Source organism: Melospiza georgiana, chromosome 3 (genome assembly GCF_028018845.1).
Source record: "Melospiza georgiana isolate bMelGeo1 chromosome 3, bMelGeo1.pri, whole genome shotgun sequence".
NCBI classification, from domain to species: Eukaryota; Metazoa; Chordata; class Aves; order Passeriformes; family Passerellidae; genus Melospiza; species Melospiza georgiana.
The window spans coordinates 16,050,911-16,056,965 of record NC_080432.1 but is presented as its reverse complement, the minus strand read 5'-3'; the positions used below and the strand labels follow the sequence as shown (position 1 = coordinate 16,056,965).

The 6,055-nt window shown below is 55.1% G+C and overlaps 1 long non-coding RNA gene across 3 annotated transcripts; it reads left to right on the top strand.

The window, feature by feature from the left end:
• Positions 1-794: 794 nt before the first annotated feature.
• LOC131081996 (uncharacterized) lies at positions 795-5,800 on the top strand. 3 transcript variants are annotated; one of them, XR_009114303.1, is made up of 4 exons: positions 795-1,378; positions 4,024-4,211; positions 4,788-5,058; positions 5,242-5,799. It is a non-coding gene; the product is annotated as an uncharacterized LOC131081996 (long non-coding RNA). The 3 variants fall into 3 exon arrangements; XR_009114304.1 differs by having other exon boundaries at positions 795-1,384; positions 4,027-4,211; XR_009114302.1 differs by lacking the exon at positions 795-1,378 and having other exon boundaries at positions 3,896-4,211; positions 5,242-5,800.
• The last annotated feature ends 255 nt before the right edge of the window (positions 5,801-6,055 follow it).

Here is a 6,055-nt window from a genome sequence, read left to right as displayed (position 1 = left end):
CCCCAGAAGGGGCCCCACTCTGCCAGCACCGTGGTGGGCTGAAGTGGGAGAGGGCTGGAGGCCCGGGCTGATCCCAGCCGGGTGTTGGTGGGGCTGGGGGCAGGAAGGGGCCCCTGGCTCTGCTGGAATCCAGCCGGGGTGCAGGTGGGTTATCAGGGAGGGCTTCCTGCCCCGACAGCGGGGCTGATTCTGACAGTAATTACCAGGGAAGAAGAAAAGGAATTTGTTGTGAGATCGCAGGTAAAATGAAGCAGGATTTAATTGGTCCTCGTTAAACAGAGCTGGGTTTCCAATATGGAGAAAGGCCTCGTCCGGGCAGTGTTTAATTGGGGCTGTGTGTGCGCTGCTCAGCCGGTGCTTAAAGGCGGGCGCCGGGGCCTGTTCTTTCATCCCATTTTCTAATAAGGATAAATAAACAGGATGAATAATGCCATCAGTCTCTCCCTCGACCCCTGTGAGACCCCAGCAGTGCAGTGCTGCTCCCTGGGATCCGTGAATCCAAGGCACACAGGATCCCCCGGCTCGGAGCACCCGATGCGGCACCGATGGGCTCCGTTAGCAGAACCCCCAGGTCCAGCTACGGAGCAGTTTGGGGAATTCTCTGGTTAGTGGCTGTCAGAGGAGAGCCTGAGGAGGGGATGGGGCTCAGGAGGGGAAAGGAAGGAGAAAAGAATGGAAAATAAAATTCTATCTTTCCCTTCTATTTTTCCTTTTTTTATTTTTTTTCCCTCCGTAAATCCTGGGAAGCGCTGGGAGACTGCACTCCCCCTCCCACGTCGCCCACTCGGGTAATTTCATTTATCCCGCAAATCTAATTAGCAATCCGTGGCTGACATTAATACAGATCTAATGAGGCCGGCGATGACCAGATTATCAGGCGAGCGCTGACAGAGTCTTAAAGGCACATCAAGCCCTGCAGTCAGTGGGACCTGGCAGGGGAAAATCTGCTTGAAAGGGGGAGAAGAAAAAGGAAAAAAAAAAAAAAAAAGAAAGAAAGGAGGAAAGAAAGAAAAAAAAATTGACGAGGGAGGGGGAGAAAAACATGAGGAAAAGCAGTGCGGGTAGGGCTTGGCTGCTTAGTTTATTAAGGGAGCTGGAGCTTTGCTGGACGCAGTTTATCCACCAGCATCGGGCCTCTGTCCCTGCTTCTCCCGAAATACCGTTCTGCAGAGGAGAAAAAGGAGGGGGGAAATAAGGGGAAAAAAAAAAATAAGAAGAAGCTGGAGCCCAAGGAGTCGCTGTGCAATTTATTCCAAGGGGTGGCTGTTGAGAAGGCGGCAATTTGCGGCGGCCGGGGGTTATTTAGTGCGATATGAAATCAAATGATCCTATTGCTCAAATAACAGTGTCTGGGAGGAGAAGCGAGCGCGCTCCAAAGGTAATTGTCTCCAGATGATATTCCTATTATCCCCCAATCCCGGCCTAAACGCTGCCAGCGCCGGACTGGAATCGATACGGGGGGAGGACCGGGGGGATCCCGGGGCCGGGGGGAGGCATCCCCGGCGCTGACCCCCCTCGGGAAGGGCGGCAGGGCTTCGGCAAGACCCCAAATTCCCTGTGGCTGCTGCCTGTCCGTGCCTCGGCGGGAGCGGCAGCACCGGCGGCGGAGCCGAGCCCGGAGCCCAGGTAAGAAGGGACCGACGGGGGGACGGGGAGCGGGAACCCGGGCCCCTCCGTGCCCCGGCGGGCAGCGGCTCTCCGAGCGGACCCTTCTGCATCGCTTCACCCCAGCACAGGCTGCCGGGTCCGGGGCGACCTCCCGCGGCCCCGGTTCAACCCCGCCGCGCTCGGTCAGCCGCTGCTTGCGGTCACCGGTGCCTGCGGTCGGTCCCCTTTGCCCGGAGCCGCTGGAAGCGCAGCCGGACCAGGGGCGGTTTCACTCTGGATCCCCGGCTAGCGGATGGAGCGGCGGCCCCCGCTCTCCGCGGCGCTGCCCTATGGTAAAATCGCCGCAATTCAATGGCTTTGAAGGGAAAAAAATCCAAAGGGACGGAAGGCGGTGAGGGGGAGACGGGAGCGAACCGGCGGCACTTACCTGGGCGGGGGTCGCCGGGGCCGGGCTCGCTCCGTGGCCGCAGCGGCAGCGGGGACCGAACGCTCCGGGTGCGGCAGCCCAAGGCGAGCGGCGGCCCCGCAGCTGCTCCCCAAAGTCCATCGGGGCGCCCCCCGTGCCCCCGTGGGCTGGCCGGGGTTCCGCCAGGAAAATCCCGGACGGGGATTTCCTCCTTTCCGCCTTTCTTTGTCAGCCTTTCGCCCCGGCGGACAGCGCGTCCCCGGCGCTTCGGGCATAGAGAACAAACGCGCTCATCCTGCAAAATAAATAATGCGAGTATTGAGGGAGTGAAACTCCGGGCTGGGGCGCTCAGAAGTGTCCCGGCTGGGGCAGCTCTGTGCTGCCGGGGGCCAGGGTTTGTCCCGGAGCCGTAACAGCGGGAGGTGGCTGCGCTGAACTAGCGGGGACACTGAACACGGGGAGCGGCAGGAGGAGAATGCTCGGGGTCAGGCGCCTCTCTCGGGTCAGGTCCCGATGAGAACAGGGCACAGGTCACCCCCCGGGCCGCCAGGAGAGGCTGGTGGGGTTTGTGTGTCTGCAAACGGGCAAAGCATTTGGAACCTGAAGCCTGGAAGTGAGCCCCAGCCTTTGCCCACCCCATGCCGCCTCGCAGGTATGTTAGAACGCGTTTTTCAGCACTGTCCAAATGCGCTGTTGGAGGGTTTTTCCATCTCTGCTCAAGCCCTTTTGTCAGCTTCAGCCTCAGGTTCCTATTTCTGTTTGGCGTGTTCTGAATGGAGTGCAGGGCCCAGGGGTGCTGAGCTCCGAGCAGACAGTTTAATTAATTGAATAGTCCTGTGCTTGTTCTCCCGCTTTTTACAAACAAATGAACAGTTGATATGTGTGGATCCTTTCATTCACCACCAGAGCAATCCTCTGCACAGGACAGGGGGAAAATGCCTAATCAGTCACAGCAAACCAGCATGGTGCTTTGGGGTGGGAAGTGAAAAATACCATGTCCATTCAAACTTGGATTTCACAGCGCTGGAGGATCGGGAGAGGCAGAGTGCAGGACTTGCCCCAGGTGAGAGCTGGGCTGGCTGCACAGGCAGTGCTTCCTCAAAGCACTCCCAGGTTTGGGCATTCAGCTCCAGACCTCTGGCAGAAGTGAGACTGGAACAGAGGCAGCAATAAAGCTGTGCCCAGGCAGGAGGTTGGGGTTCCCTACGGCGCGAGCTCAGAGCTCCACGCTTTTTCTCCTCCTGCTGATCCGCTCGCTTTTATTTTTCCACCTGGTGACCCGCAGGTGTTCCTGCTGAGACCCAGATGTGGTGGGGGGCATGTTTGAATGCTGGGCTGTGAGGAGGGCAGGGATCCTCCAGGGACCCCGTGTTTGTCTGTGTGTCTGTCCCAAGAGCCGCGCCCGGATCCTGGCCCCACACACCACACGGCTCGCCCAAGTGCCTCCCTTTGTTTCAAACTCTTGGAGCCTGGAGCACTTGTTGAACCTGACCACGAGTGCATCAAAGTGGCTGACAATTAGGAAATAAACAAATATCATTTGAGGTGGTTTTGGGCGGAATCCAGTCATACATAGAAGGGCTCGTTGCTGTTGTTATCATTTTGAATATTCCTCATAGTTGGGATATTTGTGCTGTGCAGCGGCGTCCCCGGCACAGCAAACATTGCATTATCTCTCTGTGCAAAGGCTCCATTAATCACACCAGACAATGGGCCAGACACATCCCTTTGAGCCTGGTGCTGGGATCCTCTGGGCTTTTCACCTTGTCCAAACGCTTCATCCCTGTCAATGCAGGCAGCAGCTCTTCAAAACCGATGGCTCTGAACTCTGGGACTGACAGGAAAACGTCTAATTCAGTTAAAAGATTTCCACAGTTATTTTATATTCTCCCTTTGATTTTTCATGGCTTGTAGAAGCTAAACTTTTTCAGTCTGTCTGTACATGAGATCAATCCAATAATTTGTTAAAACACTAATGAATTTGCCTGATAGATCTGTGTCCTTTAAAGCAGCAGCAGCAGTGGCAAGCCTGAGATCGAGCAGGATGGAGTGGCCTGGCCAAGCCGTGGCCCCACTGGCAGGAGCTTCAGAGTGGACAGAAGAGGGAACACAGCTTGGTGGTGAAGGTGCTGTTCTCCTGAAAGAGGATCCTGGCAAAAACATGGCTTGGTGCAGGGGATGGCACGCTGAAGGCGAGGTAGGACCTTGTGTGCTGGGAACAGGTGTGGGTGCATGTCCCCTTTTCCTCACTGCAGCAGGACTGTCAGGCACAGGGAATCCTGAGAGCCCCTGAGGGATGGTCTCCATCCCACATCTGTGAGGAGGGAAGCTCATGGTGCCTGTGGCAGGCTTTGCCTTTTGCTGGGTTCTGTCTCCTTGGGTCAGGCTGCAGCTGAGCGGGACCCTGGTCCCCCCAGCCATGGGACTCCAACAGGCACTTGTGGCACTGAGCTTGGCTGTGTGTTGTGAGCCATTTCTGCCGCTTGCAGTTTGGTCGCTGCAGGCCTGAATGAGCCAAAATACCCTCTCCTGAACAGAAATACACCAGAACTGGTTCAGCTTGGGGAACACAAGTTGAAGGAGCCATGGCACAGGGCGCTCCTGAGTGTGAGGTGTAGATGCTTTCAGGGAAGTTGAGGGTGGAACCCTTTGGCTGTGAGTGGTCAGGTTCAAATTCAGCCTCTGGACTCACATCTCAGAAAGCCTGAATTCAGTTCTCATTTTTCCAGGGATGGGGAAACTCAACATTGTCAATCTCCTCTTTCCTCTTCAGACAGCAGCAGACACTTGAATGGAGACTCCTCGTGTTTACAGCCTGGCCACACAAGTGACTGAGACCCGAAATCTCCCTGATGTCCTCTCTGGATGCTTGGCCTTGGAACAGCCTCAGTCGTGCCACACCTGCTCCCTTCCACTCGTGGAGCCTTCTATGCTGCACAGGGCACTGGAAAAGCGCTTGGAGATGGCTGGAGAAGGATGGGGCTTCCTGGAAAATGGTCTCTAAACCAGGCCTTTCCCTGTGCCGTGGCTCATTAATATCAGTGGTATGTGCTTATATCTCAATTCTCCGGGATTAATTAAAAATCCATGGACAGTGACACGCCTAGGGGCTTTTCAATTATATCACTTTTGGCTAAGGCCATTACATTTGTAATAAACATGACATGCTTGTAACTGCTGCGGTCTCCAGGTTTTTGTGTACTCAGCCGTTGTGTTCTGCGTTCCAGGTTCCTGCTGGAGGAACTCTGTCACCTTCCCTGAGGCAGCAGATCTGAGGCCAGACGTGGTGTGCACTGCTTGTACATTCAGACACGAGTAATAACAAGTTTGGAGGAACTGTACCACTTAATAAAAGCATTTTATTACACTTAAATGTATTAAAATGTGAACATTAAATTCAACGCGCTAATTACCGCTCCCAGGCATTGCCGCTGACAGGAAATGGATCCTCACAATTGCTCTGCTGAGATCACTCACTGCTGTTACTGCTCTTTGGTTCCTGGTGTGTTATTAGTGCTCTGCATTTGGGACTTGAGTCATTAACAAAAGGGACTCGTGTTGGGCATTATGTAAATTCTGTATGTTTTCACACAGCTACCGGGGCCTGTGTTATGTATCTCATTGACAAAAAGAAAAGCAAATGCATTTGGCTCTGCCCTGGCTTGTGGGCGAGGGATCTCAGGGGTCACCCAGGCACAGAGAGGGAAAACCTCTTCCTAACACATCTCTGTGTTTCTGCAAATCCCTTTCCAGGGAAATTTGTCCCCCCCACCACCACCACTTGCTGCATGTACCATGACACCCTACCACGGACACTAACAATTCCTGCTCTGTAAGGTGTTTCCCGCTTTTCTGGGAGCCAGGGGCTTCCCATCCCTGCTGCAGGCATGTGCAGCACATGGATCCATTGCCCTGGAAAACTGGGAAAGCCTGCCAGGGGTCTCTGCTAGGTGAGAGACCTGTGGCCAAGTGCTCAGCTCCATGAGGCCAATCCCTCACCTTCTGGGATGTGGTTACTTCTCAGAGAGGGGGATGCTAAAG